General features: G+C 36.7%; 1 protein-coding gene across 3 annotated transcripts in view; it reads right to left on the bottom strand.

Annotated features, from left to right (window-relative positions):
• The window catches only part of GRID2 (glutamate ionotropic receptor delta type subunit 2), a 690,924-nt gene that overhangs the window by 289,927 nt on the left and 387,512 nt on the right, over positions 1 to 13,485 (bottom strand). The window lies entirely within an intron of this gene.

Here is a 13,485-nt window from a genome sequence, read left to right as displayed (position 1 = left end):
CACTTCCTTAAGAAAGACATGGTGTTGCTTATACAAAAAGCACCCTGTAACTAATTGTTCAGTTAATGATAGTTGATTTACAAGCAATCTGAAGTACTATACAAATGACAACCATATTAATACCAGAGATGTTTGTCGTGATTAATGTTAATGCAATCAATAAATACCAAAAGAATTAACAATGTAATGGTCTGTAATTCTGAAGAATTACCCTGTGAAACAAAGCAGAGTCAAGTATTTATGTTGGGCTTCTAATAGAATTGAGAGCTTGAATGAAGAAGCAATACAAGCTTGTAGCATAATTCCCCAGAGTACACCCAAAGGAAAATTCTGAAATAGTTTGCCACTGGCAAAGCTGCATATGCACTTAATCTGTATATACATGTAGAAATTAGATAATGGGATGGTAAATAGAACCACAGAACCATAGAACAGTAGTATGCATTTACCTACGCACATCTAATATTAACCTTGCAATTACTTATCTTTCAAGAATATTCTACACACACAACAGGTACGAGCAAAAAACAGGAAACCAACATCCGAGAATATATTCCCTTAAAAATATAAAAACATACTCTAGCAGCAGACCTGTGGTCTTATATCATACGTCTCTTACTTACAACGAGTAATGTTTTACTCCACAAACACTTATTGATTGAAATACAAATATTTACAGCATGAGGAATGATTCAACTTGAATGGAGTAACTGCAATCAGGCTCATGGGGAGCACGACTTTCTAGCCAAAGGATGGCACTGGAGATCTTAAATGCAGAGAAACACCTTCTTAGAAATACAACACACTATTCTCATTAAGATAGTGAGATATGGAACATGATACCACCGAGGCTCTAACTGATACAATCATCTCATGCAGATGAGAGGATAACTGTTCCCACAAGTTTTCCAAGTGTTTTGGCTTAGAATGAAGTGCTCCTTTGTATTTGTTTTGAGCATATCACAGCTTTTGGGCCAGCTGCTGGACTTTAAGTTAAATTTAGTGATGGATTATTAACACTCACAGCTATTCTTCTCCAGAAAGTTATAAAAAAAATATCAGTGCATCACAAGTTTCTAATATTCAGAACATCTTAAAATTCTCATAGGCTATTCACCTAGGATGCTGCTTGCTTACATTTCTCATCACCCTCACTCACAGGAAGGTAAAAAGTTTGTCACATTGTTTAGGTAGTTTCTGAATCTCTTTCCTGATACAGTTTTTTCCCATAGATTACTACAATTTCTAGGTTGCATATTCTGATGAAAATGCTACTGCTTGAGAAACAAACAAACAAACAAACAATTTTTATTGCTAAATCGATCAATATCCATCAATAAAAACCTAGAGCTACTTATGTTTCAACAGTTATCCTTCCTGCTAAATATCGATTAATAAAATCAATGCTAAATTTTGCAGAAGTCTGCTTTAATTCAACAAAAATGTAGTACTAGAAAGTCCCAATTCCACCCAACTAAACAAAATATAGAGTGTGACATTCCTGTTTCTCAGACATATTTAAAAATATATCTGAGTCAGCCCCCATTGCAAAAAATAGCTCGGAGATGTGTACATTTACAGGCACACTTTCAGACTGCGAATAATCAGCACAGTCACTGTAACACCAGGTATTGGGAAACGTTATTGAAACATAAAGGGGAAGAAAGCAGCAGGGAACATTTAGCTCCACAGGGCCAAATGCTAATATCAGCAAACAAAATGTATAAAGGCTTAGAACCTTCTCCCTTGACACTAAACCATGATCATTTGTTACAATAGCCTCAGGACTGAAGCTGCCCATTTAGATCTTTCTTCCATGGTATGACTGTGAGAATTGTACACATTGGGGTTGGGGCAACATGCACTTAATTATGCTTGCAAATTGAACTTATTCCTGTATACTTAGCGATTGTACTATATGATACAGAGTTAGGTGCTGGAAAAAGGGTTGTTATTTCAGAAACAGTTTTTCTAGAGAATTAGTGTATGGGTTGCAGAGATCACCCCGAGTCAGAATATGACTTATTTTTTGAACAGAAACATAATTTCTATGATTTATATAAACAGAAAATAAAGTTTATACCTTATCACTCAATCACAAGTGTCATACTATCGTATACAATACTTGTGTACTTCTTAGCCAAGCAGAAATTCTGTTGGATCCAGAAGAAGTTACTTGGTAAAGTGTGAGACTGAGTTCTACATGTTTTCTTAGCCCCGTTTCTCCCCAATCATCAAAAGCTTAGTAGAATTCTTCACCTAGTAATTAAAATCTTGCCACTGTATCTTAACAATGCATTAAAAGCATTGGTTCAAACAAACTGGAAACCCTGTTTGCACTTTTTTGAACCCGAAATATTCAAGTTTTATTTTATCTTGTGTTAAGTCCATATGTACAGACATACATACACGCACAAAGTTACTTAAATGGTAGTTTGCCTTTCAAAATGGATACACTGAAGTCACTACGATCTTAAAGATTGCATTTCCAAGCTGATGCTTGTTCTACTGCTGATACGATCAGTTGTATTAGCTTACCACCAATTAGAGATACAAAAATATTGATGCATCTTTTAAGGCCTTGCTCAGGACAGGAGAAATGTCAAGTTTCAAATAGACTTACATACTCTTCCATTGCAAACTCAACAGTGAAGGAACAGAGAATAAACACTACTGTTTCACAACATGAATTATCTCTACAGAGAAGTTGTACAGACATTAACTCACTCTCCTAAGCACCAGGTAGCAGATGCTATTGAAAATTGTATCTTCAGCAGCTGAAATTATAAAATTATCCAAAGATTTTAAAATATCATGTAGAGAGGATATTGAATGCATACAGAACAATATAAAATGTTTCTCTATTTTAGATATACACACCGACTCACTTCTTGTACAACATATGCTTGCATACAGATTTAAATTTCACTCTTTGGTTTATTTTGTCTTTCTCTAAATGCAAAGTTACTGATTTTCAAATACTGATAGCCTGATTGTCAATTAAAAATTACAAAATCTTTAAAAATCATTATTTTTGAGTAAAATTCCTTCTAATTTAGTTCAGCATACATAGCAGAAATGCTAAGTGACAGCCTGAACCGGTAATTGAGCAACTGGGTGGGAATGCAGGGCCAACTCAGGGGAGCTCAGGTGCATGCAATGTACCTGAGTGAGCAGGAGTGAAGCCAGGATCCACCCCTTCGCGGACCTCACATAAGGGTTGGCAGTGGAGGCTAGGGTAATTTGTTGTAGATCTCTGCATAACTGAGGCCTTCCAAAAGTAAGCAGCTTTTGTCCTTTGCTTCTGTGTCTATGGCTGCTGCATTTTGGCTTGCCCTTACTTTGCTACCCAGCTAGTATTGCTGTACTTTCCATTGCGTTATAACATTACAGCATGGCATGTAAAGGAAAAAAAAAACAAAAAAAAAAACAAAAAAAACACCTAATTTTGTGTTCAGTATGATATTTTTTGAAGTAAAGACCATGGCCACTGCAATTTAAATTAAATAAATTACATCTAGGCTATTAGCTTATATAAGCACTTCCAACAAAGCAGAATTTCAACAGCTATAGTTACAAATACATCCTTAAAACATTTATTCTAAGAACCGAACAATGTATCTGTTTTAGAAGTAACTAATGGTTGCTGTAATTCAGGAAAACAATCAACTCCCATAATTAAGACCAAGCTTAAAAACAGATGCACAAATGTGTAAGAAATATAAAAAAGATTACTGAGATTTAGCTCTTGCAATTTATGACAGTTTTCTTTCTCATTTTTCAGTGTTTTTTTTTTTTTAAATAATAAATCTTAACATATCAGTCTCACGCACAACAAACTAAAAAGTCAAAGTGAAAAAGTTATCATGAGATCTCGTCTTCAATAATGGCCTTACTTTAGTCTCATTTAATTTGCTGATTACACAAAAGTAACTACTCGATGAATCACTGCTTACCTAAAAGGTTACTCAATTTGCTCCCCATTTCAACACAACAGCCAGGAAACATTCACTCATGTCTGAGAGAGAATCACTGAATCACCCAGGTTGGAAAAGATGTTAAAGATCGAGTCCAACCACAACCTAACCATACTACCCTAACAACTCTCCACTAAATCGTGTCTCTGAGCACCACATCCAAACAGTTTTTAAACACATTCAGGGATGGTGACTCAACCACCTCCCTAGGGAGCCTATTCCAGTGCTTAAGAACCCTTTTTGTAAAGAACTGTTTCCTGATATCCAGCCTGAACTTACCTTGGTGCAACTTAAGACCATTTCCCCTCATTCTGTCACTAGTGAGAAGAGACCAACCCCGCTCTCGCGGTAAGCACCCTTCAGGTATTTGAAGAGACCAGTAAGGTCTCACCCCATCTCCTTCAGTTGCTCCTTGTAGGGCATATTCTCCAAACCCTTTACAAGCCTTGCTGCACTTCTTTGGACCTGCTCCAGCACCTCAATGTCATTTCTGTACTGAGGTGCCCAAAACTGAACACAGTACTTGAGGTGAGGCCTCACCAATGCCAAGTACAAGGGCAGGATTACTTCCCTAGTCCTACTCACCACACCATTCCTGATACAAGCCAGGATGGCATTGGCCTTCTTGGCCACCAGGGCACACTGCTAGCTCAGATTCAGCCGACTGTCCATCAGTACACCAAGGTCCCTTTCCATTAGGTAGCTTTCTAACCACTCTTCCCTAAGCCTGTAGGGTTGCCTGAGAAAATATATCCCCTGAGAACTTGAGCTTTTTTCCTCATACATTGCACGAGTACTTACAGATTTATTAATGCAATCAGAAAATTAATCAAATCTTCCATGATCCTGTTTGTACTAATCCAGATCCGGAGAAGGATAAACACCTGATTCAAGGGGCAAAATTCAACATGAGGTGACTTGAACACCTGAAAAACATATTCTAAGAAATCAGAACTTGTATGTAATTTTTACAAGCTGTTGTTTCTTGTTTACTATCAAAATAACATGCTGCTGACTGTTCTAGAAAATTTTGCTTAGTTTCAGAATGCTGATGAAGACAGAGCAGAAATAGAAAGCAAATTCCTCCTTGTGAAGACTAAGGAAAAATGGTAATGCCTTGATTTCCTCTACAGAGATGTTCTCCTCCCTCCAGCAAGTAGTCATGCTAACCACAGAAGTAGTTTTTTTGCCTGTCATCTTTAAACTGTCCCAAAACATTCATGAACTCATTGCAAAAACATGCTCACATAGAAAAATGAAGACATGAAAAGTTACATGAGGTTCAAAAGATAAAGTACAGTTCTCTCCAGTGTTGCCAATCCTAGAGCTCAGTCTCAAATTTTCAATAAAACTTTTGAGTCACTTTCAGATAGCAATTCTGCTTTAGAAAACCATTCTTCCTTCATAACACAACAGTTCATCTGAGTCTTAGAACTGATTTATTTAGAAATGAGTGACAGCACATTTTTAACATATCCTGAGAACTAGTCAAAACGAAATAGCAGTAAGATCTGGGGAATAAAAGTATTATTCAGTATACCTTAATTTTTCTCATCTGGCTATGGAAAGCCCCTTCATCTGCATTTTCTCTGTAAATGTTAACAAATTGTCCTCTCCATTACACAACTCAGACTGCTAGCAGTATTCAAAATTCACTTGTAAGTACAGTGTAAGAAAATTTAGTTTGTTTAGACTCTTAAAAACCAACTCGTATTTAACAGATGAGCCTCTTATGCTTTGGAATTTCTTTGGAAAAAATAATCCAAAATTCTTATTTCTAAAGAATAAATTAAAAGAGTAAAAAACATAATCAGAAAGAGCATTTGCATCTCTGTTATGCAACCAGTTTTGGATGTTTTTACTAACAAGCCCATTGTGAAGTCTCCTTTGGGTCAGACTTCCTTCTGTACAGAGGCTTTACCAGTCACAGTAATATGAAATCCACCACATTAAAATTTAATAATTCATCTGAGACTTTAAAAATAAACAAGTACGCTCACATGTCTGGAGGGAAGTAGGGCCTCTACAAAATGTCATTTTGACACCATTCTTTGAAAGATGCAATTAGTTCTTCAAGTGAGTGCATCTCGTAAAGCCAAGTTACAAAGACTACTGCTAAACAGAACACTCAAACAATCTCTCTTTGGCCAAAAATTCAGATTATTTTGCCTCCAAATCAACCTGTAGATCTTTTGTTCAATTCTACAGAGACACATGTTTTGACAAATTATCACAGCAGGCAGATGAACAATAGAACTATTTTTAAAACTTAACATTTCTCAAATCTGTTTTCACTGTTGCACCCACACTTGGGCTCAGAGGAGTGATGGCTCCTCACATTCAGAAGCCCTGAACTGCCTTGACATACCTTTAGAACTAGTATTTCAAAAAATTTATAGGGCTGCAAAATCTTAGACGAATAATGGCTTTCGCCAGCATCTCCTCTACCATGTAAAGATAAATAGATTGCAGAAAAGCACCACTGCTTTATAGGGTGCCCATGGTGAAGAGGTGTAGAGAAGCTGTGTTGTGCTGCTGGCAGCCCTGGCTAGAGAAGAGGGTATCAGGTACAGTGCTGCTATATCAATGCTCAATATGAACACTAATTGAAGAGAAGCAGAGAAAGGAGAAAGTACAACCAAAATCAGGCAGTGACTTGCACTGGAGAAAGGGCTAAAGATACCAAAAAATTAGTCTCAATCCTGACATCCCAACAAGGATGACTACCCGCAAAGTTCATTTAGCTGACTAAAGAATAAACAATGAGTGGAAACTCCAAAATCCTCCCTTTTTTGCATGCTGATCCCCTGCTATTGTGAGCCAAATTCCTTATACTGCTAGCATCTTTGTTCAAACTGTTGTATGAGCAATTTCCATTCATCCATTAAAGAAAATAAAAACTTTTTAATTTATGCATAGCCCATAGTAGATTATAGTTCATTACCTATTTCAATGATGAAGCATGGATTACTTCATTCTACTGTGCAACTTCCTCCATTCTTTCTTTCCTCATCTTTGCCCCTGTACTTTTTCTGAATCTTTTAATTTTCCTTACCAGCACACTATTTGAGAAGTTACTAAGCAGCACGTAGCGTCTGATACCCTTTTTAATAGCTAGTTGCCTGCTGCATAGCAGCAATTATATGGAAACAAAAAGACTGAGTCTTAAAGAAGCTTAATATAAAATTAAAGACAGTTTTATCAAAAGATAACATCTTAGGATTTAGTCTACTTCTGTGTTCTCTGAAAATTCATGTAGATGTATTAGGGGAAAATCCATTAACAACAAAACATGTTTACAACTTGATCATTAACAATTCTAATGTTATGAACTTGCTTAAAACAAGACACAGCGTAATTATTTTTAAGAGAACAAAAAGTTCCTAATGACATTTGACAAAAAAACACCTTTTCTTCACCACCTATCCATCAGATTGTCAGACAGTTCTTCCTTCCAGTCTTTCCATCTCAGACCCAACTTCTCTTCCCTATCTGCTTTTTCATCCCCGAAGTACTTCCGAACTCTCTTTTTCATTCTCCCATGTCCTTTTCTCTCTCCCTCCTTGGCATCTGCTACAGCCAAAGCAATGCACTCTTCATGTATCCTCCTCCATATCTTTTTGTTCATTTTTTTTCTCCCATCTGCTTGAACCCATCTCCTCCAAGAACAAAACACAAAACCTGGAAGATTAGGCATCAGGCTGAGAATATAAAGGTTCAGATCCTGTTCCTGTCTCTGTCATTATTTTGTTGCATGACTTTTTTTTGGACGAGCAATCTGATTTCTCGGGATTATGAGTGGATTATGATACTGCGATGCCTTTATAAAACAATTTTGGGCGATCAAAATGCAAAGGATTACTATCATCCCCTCCCCCTACCATCAACTTTTTCACAGTTAGAAAAACCATTTCTTAGTATAATTCACATTGTGTGAAGTTCATTTACATCTCCCCTCATGAACGCTAATGTTTCATAATTCTCCTTTTTTGCCTGAACTATTAGTATGGAGACAACAGGCTCTGCTGGAGAGATGCAGTGTGAAGTACAATAGCACAACCTAGTCCAGGGCAGACAAAAGAACACACAGCTGGTAGCATTAGTCTGATTGGAAGCCCTACAATGGAAAGAGCTGCCTGTGCTGCCCTGGATGAGCTTGGCATTCTCCCAAGCACAGATATTACTGAACAATACTGCTCAAAAAAAGGCCATCCCCAAAGGAAAGGAAAACTGTGAATACCAATCTGGGAGCTTTCTCTCCTTCAGTGCAAACAGCAAAGGGGACAGAAAGGGGACAGTAGAGTAATTTTTATTTAGTTATTTATTTTTGTGTGGCATTGCAGAGGAATCTATTTTCATAAGCCAAAAAAAAAAAAAAAAAAAAAGAAGAGGGATGGGGGGAAGCAAAAAAGACACGCAATTAAATTTCTCTTTTCAAAGAGAAAGAAGAGGCAAAAGAGGAAATTCTACTAGACAAGCGAATTGAGCAGAACGGTTTGAAGACCAAACAATACTAAGGCTAGATCTTGCATGTGCCATGAAAGAGAGAAACAGATCCTACATTAAGGGAAAAGACTTTTTATGAGAATAAAAAGGAAGCAAGGAAGACACTACATCAGTTGCAAAAAAATACATGGGTGTGAAAAACCTTAGAAGCCTGTAGGAGTTCATAACATCACTTCCATTAGCGACTTAGCCACTCAAGAAAACCTCAGACAAGTCAAAACAACTATTACCATTATTATTTTCTAAGAATAGACATTGTACTTATTTCTGACTGACACATAAAATAACAATCACATTAAGAATAAAAATATCAACTACCTCTTATGGAATGCTTTTATTTTGTAACTCTGAAAATCCTTTGCAAAGAAGCTCAGCATCTTCATCTCTATTTCACAGAAGACAACAGATGTGCCAAAGGGAATTACTTGCCCAAGGTCAGAATGCAAACAAAGGAAATTGTTTTCCATGCCAAGCTAAAACATGCACAAAGACTGAAAACAAAGTCCTTTGTTGGAGCTTTTCATTGTTTATTTTGAGCATTAGTGTTCAACTAAAAGCATTTTATGTTCTGAGCCTAATATAACCAAGCTTTATGAAAATGAATGATTTGAGAGGAAAAGCAATGGCCTACAACAATAGAATTAAATGACAAAGGTTCCCAGGTGTGCAGCAACCCCCAAGCAAGAACACTCTTGGTTATGAGGGATGTGAAAAATATCCCAACGCTGAGAGTCAAGCATGTAATGGAAGGTGAAAGAAGTAAATAAAGGCAGATAAGTAGAGGGTAGACAAAGTCTTGGAGGATAAAAAAAAAAATGGCAGAAGATGTGGGGAATATACAATAAGCAGAAGTATTCAATAAAGAAGTGTTTCACAAGGAAAATTACAGACATAGCCATATAATATTGAAACAAAAGGCTGGGGAAAGCTGCATGGGAGATAGACTCTTATAATCAAGCATTTTGAAGAATGACGTAGACTTGTTCAGATTAGGTATCCAATACCAGTGATAGAGAAATCCAGTCTCTCAGCATATATTACTTACAAATATCCTCAACATGATTTCATATGTGATATGCAGCATAACTAGTCCTATAAGAACCTAAGGCAGCTTATCTGTGTTCATTAACTGCCATGTAAGACAGTAACAATACAGACGGACACACTTGAATGGTGTTAAGGGCACAGTGCTTATGGAGAAATATACAAATTCAGAAGTGTTATAACAGAACTAATAGAAGACACAGGAAAGAAAAAAGAACCCACATAGAACAACAATAAATGAATTCAAAGAATAAAGGGATGTAATCATAGCTTTGATGTCACAGAGATGGCTGTTAAATGTGAGACAGTAAGTAATAAAGTAGTGACGTTTGTAGTTGGGAAATAATAAATCCATGTAGACATCAGGAAGCAGGATCTAGGCAATATGGGGATAATGGAAGAGGAGATGCAGCAGTAACTGTGACACTGAAACAGCCAAAGCAGTTGACTGCCAAGGCACTGACAAATGTGTCAGTTGAAAGGACGTTGAGGTATCAACTGAGTACATGTTATAGGAAAAGCAGCAGTAGGGCTTGGCAGCAGCCTCAGCTTGTGAAGGGAAGGAAAGACAAAATGCGCGTAAGTTTGAGTCTATTTTTGCTCTCTTACTCCAGGAATAATTGTGCAGTGTTCCTTTGGCGCCAGTTGCAACCTTTTACTGAGATTACTTCGACTTCAATGGTTGCAAGAGATGCCAGGAAATGATGGTAATGCAGATTTTCTTTTTCCTTGATTTTTCCCAGTGTCACAGAAAAAGAAATTTGCATAACTCTGAAGTGGAAAATACACATTGACAATAAGGAGCATTTGGATAACACTAAACACTTAACCTTAGAAGCAGCATTTGATCTAAGCCACACAAACCACGAACCATCATCAGTGCCAGATTTAAAAGCCTCCTCTGACAGTGAAAGGGCACATATCCAACACAACACATTTCTATGTTGGAAATGACAATCAGAAAACAACTGACACAAATCATGTTGAAGTTGAATTTTAGAACTGTATCTCTCCCTGACAAACACAGAATGGTGTGGGGTAGAAAAAACAAAGCTTCTCAGCCTCCAAACTGGAGCAAATAGGGTTTGCCAGAGCCAGCTACTGAAAGACATTAAAACTATATAAAGGAATCCCATGTGGAGTGAAGTGGATCAGTTGAGTTTTCTTGCTCATTTTTGCTTCAAATGCAAATTATGACTTTATAAGAAAGTCATTTTAAAAAGTTTAATGACTATTGGATATATATGCTAGTGCTTACTCTGTTTCTTCAGATAATAGCAGCTTTATTTTTTCATTGCTGTCCTCAGACCTCTGAGTGCAGTACTTCTTGCAGCAGCTTTCTTCCCTTTCTCCAGCTCTTTCACAGAGCTGCTACAATAACTCTATACAGTGGGAGAATCATATCCACTAGAGGACCATGTCTATGTGACACATTTACACTTTTTCATTACTATCGCTTCACAAGTTTCAGGTAAGTTGTTCAGTCATTGTTGGACTTGAATGAAGAGTAAATGAGGCTCACCAAGCATATCAAGAGCTCCTGGTTGGGGATTACAAGTAGCAGAATTCCTTTCAGTCTACTTTCTCTACACAGTCTCCTGATGGGAGGCACAAAATTCAGGGATGGTTGCTTTGGATGTCAAATACATCTGCTGCATTGAACTTGTGGTGCTTAGCTCCAGTATTGAGTTCGATGCTAGTGGGGGAAAAGGTCTCCCCACCATTTAGCACACAGAGCTTGCAGGGATGCCCTGAAATGGGATAGGCTGATAGTTGGACTAGATGATTTCAGTTTTCCACTCTTAATGATTTTATGATACTAGAACAAAACTAGAATATCACTTACCACCATCTCATCCACAATACAAATATATCTTGCAGATTGAGAAGCAAGAGGCAAAGAAGTGAAAAGACTTGAATTAAATAGCATTCTTTTAATTCAAACATATTTGATACTTCTACAGAAGTAAGGAAGTATAGTGATTCCCATTTAATCATAATACAGAAAGCATACAGCAGATTAAGCAGCACAAACAGAAAACTGGAGTTACAAAACACATATCTTTTTCTGCCCAATTCTTAGGTAAGCAGCAGGAGATGGGTACATGTATGCATGTCACTCTAAACGCCTAACTCTGTAGTTGGAATCCTGTGTGTACAAGGGAAATAATGCTGAAGATTCAAAAATGTTTCTTTAGTACCAAGCAGAGCAAAGATTTCTAAATAACTTAAGTGTTGCCAAGGGCATTGCAGTAATGCCTACATGGTCTTTCCACCACTGGGCTGGTCTGATCAAAGAGCAAACACTAAGTTTCCCACAGCATCTCATTAGTTTGCAGCAAGAAGTGTGCTGCATGACAAAAAAAAAAAAAAAAAAAAAAAGGAAGGTCAATTTTCCAGAAATTTAATTACAGATGTCTAGCTACCAAGATTAAATAATTTTAATATGCATTGTAATGCATGAGATAGCATAATTCTAGTACATTATTTTTATTTTATTGTCTATACATCTATTTCTGCATATTTTACACAAAATAGGAGGGCATAAGCTTAGCAAGTAGTTCAAATCTGATTTCCTTTTCAGTGGTTTTGAAAGGAGTGAAGTTTTATTACTTTTCCTAATTATAGCTAATTAACTATTAGCGAGAAGAGAGCAAACTACACATTGCAGTTTTTCCAATTTCCATGCAATCAATTATTTTCCTTTGTCAGAAAGAGAATTATATATTAAGACACCATCAATTTGCATGTCTTTTTTTTTTTTTTTCCATTGTCCCCCCATTGCTGCTTTTGACACTAGCTTATTTTTGATAGGAATTCAATCGATACAGCAGAACTCTTTGTTTTGTTTTAGGAACTAGATTCAAGCGTTTCTTGGTATATGTGCAGCATGCGTTCACACAAAAAAATACATACACAGAAAATATCACACAACTATCTCCAGCTTTAACCTGTGTACACCAATATTCTCCACAGGCCAAATGCAAACTCAAGAGAAAGAGACAGACTTCTACTTTAAGAATGATCTCTTTTTTTTTTTCCAGTCTCCATCACTTATATCTGCCACCTGCATTTCTAAGCCTTTAAGTCATCCAACTGTAGGAAAAGGTCAGTTAGTAAGGCTTCAATAAACACAAATGTATATTTAGTATTAGTGCAAGAGACAACCCAAAATCTGGTGATTTTGTCCCTGGAAGGCAAAATGAAAGCCTTTTCTATCCTGGAATTGACATTTGAATTAATGCAGCTTTAACTCCTTATCATACTGTATGAGCAATGACATACCACAGGAGATGATCTGCAGAGGTTTGATACACATACAAGGATTGTTAAACTATCACACTTCTCAAAGTAAGAAATAAAAAAGTAGACAGAGGAGAGAGATTAGTTCTTATTCTTAGTATCAGTGACATTTCTAGATCCCAAACCAAACAGTGTTAAAATCCAGGTACATTAAAGAATAGTAAAAAAAAAAAAAAAAAAAAAAAAAAACCCACAGAAAAACTTAGCATCTTCATGCACCTGATTTGAAAACTGGTAGAGTACTTAAAACATGGAAAAAACAGTCCAAACAAAATATCCTCCATAAAAGCCTTGCTTATAGCAGTTTCTCCATTAATTTAACAACCTGACCTCTTTCTTCTATTTCTATCCCCCTATTAGACTGTTGGTGCCACCTATCACTTAGCATATCCAATGACTGAGTTTTGGTGGAGATACAAAATTGTGATTACAACTACTTTAACAAACTGAGGAACATCTCCCAGATCTGTCTCCCCACATACTATATGCTAAATTCACCCAACTAAATCTTCTTTCCCTAAAACTCAATTTCTCTTTAAAGTGGATGCAGGCTTACGGTCTTGAAGATGCCTAAATGAACTGCTTTGCCTAATACTTATTTTGTCAACATAAATCAATAATAGTACCTCTACAGCAGAACAGACCACAGCCACAG

Source organism: Meleagris gallopavo, chromosome 4, assembly GCF_905368555.1.
Source record: "Meleagris gallopavo chromosome 4, MGAL_WU_HG_1.1, whole genome shotgun sequence".
Lineage (NCBI taxonomy): Eukaryota > Metazoa > Chordata > Aves > Galliformes > Phasianidae > Meleagris > Meleagris gallopavo.
This window is presented reverse-complemented; position numbering and strand designations above follow the sequence as displayed.